This window comes from Volvox carteri (assembly GCF_000143455.1).
Source record: "Volvox carteri f. nagariensis unplaced genomic scaffold VOLCAscaffold_143, whole genome shotgun sequence".
NCBI classification, from domain to species: Eukaryota; Viridiplantae; Chlorophyta; class Chlorophyceae; order Chlamydomonadales; family Volvocaceae; genus Volvox; species Volvox carteri.
Genome location: NW_003307686.1, coordinates 4,629 through 6,094, shown reverse-complemented (window position 1 = coordinate 6,094; position 1,466 = coordinate 4,629).

Genomic DNA, 1,466 nt, shown 5'->3' with positions numbered 1-1,466 from the left:
TCACCGCGCTCTCAGGCAAGCTCAAATCAACCATCAGCTTGCGAAGCCACAAAGCCTCACGAACAGCCGCCGCTGTAGCTTGGTACTCAGCCTCCACCGACGAAGCCGCCACAGTACGTTGAAGTTGGCTGCTCCAGCTAATCGCAGCCCCATTAAGAGTGAATACGTAACCGGACGTAGAACGCCGCGTAACTGGGTCTCTCCTGCCCAGTCCGAATCACTGTACCCGGACATAGCAACGTCGCCAACACCCCCAAAACGCAATCCTAGTTCGCGAGTCCCCACCAGGTAACGCAGAACGCCAGTTGCCAGGTTCATGGCACACTTCGTGGGTGCGGCCATATGCCGGGACAAAACGCTCAATGCATATGAAATGTCAGGCCGCGTGTTCGTCGCCAGATAGTTCAATTCTCCCACCAAAGCCCTATACTCTGTGGGATTGCCCAGCAGCTCCTCTCCGTCCCCCTTAGGAGTGTACATAAAGCCCGGAGGCAAAGACCTCGGCTTGGCGTCAACCAACTTATGACGCTCCAATAGCTGCGCAATATACCTATGTTGCGACAACACTATCTCACCCGACTTCTCCCTCCTAATTTCCATGCCCAAAAACACCTTCGCCTCTCCAAGGTCGCGCACCTTGAAGACCTTCGCAATTGCAGCTTTAATTGCCCGGACCATTTCCGGGTCTTCCGACGCAACAATGGTATCATCTACGTGCACCACAGCAATAACAACCCCACGCTCGTCAGTCTTAACAAACATCGCCGGATCAGACTTGGTAGGATAAAGCCCCAGCTTGGCGAACTCTGCTGATAGCTTCTCATACCAGCAACGGGGTGCCTGCTTCAAACCGTAAATCGACTTCTGCAGCTTGCACGCAAGCGACCGGTCACTGGATGCATACCCAGGCGGTTGCTCCATCCACAACTCCTCCTTCAGCTCACCATTCAGAAACGCAGTAGACACATCGAGCTGATGTACCGTCATGTTCCGGGCTGCGGCAACTGCTAATAAAGCACGTAATGACGAACCACGAGAGGTAGGAGCAAACAACTCCCCATAATCAATCCCCTCGCGTTGCTCGAAACCCTTGGCAACTAAACGCGCCTTAAATCGCTCCACGCTGCCGTCATCGCTGTACTTAACCTTATAAACCCACCGACACGGCAACAAACGAGTACCAGGAGGTGGCTTCTTCAGCTCCCAAGTACTATTAGCCATCTGGGCGGCGATCTCCTCGTCCATCGCACGCCGCCAGTCGTCTGCATGTGAACTTGCAATTGCTTCCTCAAACGAATTAGGCTCAGGAATACCAGCAGAGAAAGCAGCGTTAACGCGACCAGTGACAGTGCGACCAGGTTCGTTTCGCCACCATTCGCCAGGGCGTTTACGCTCTCTAACTGGGTACCTAGTTCCCGCCATTTCCACATCAGGCTGATTGATTCCTTGCCCGTTCGCACTGCTGG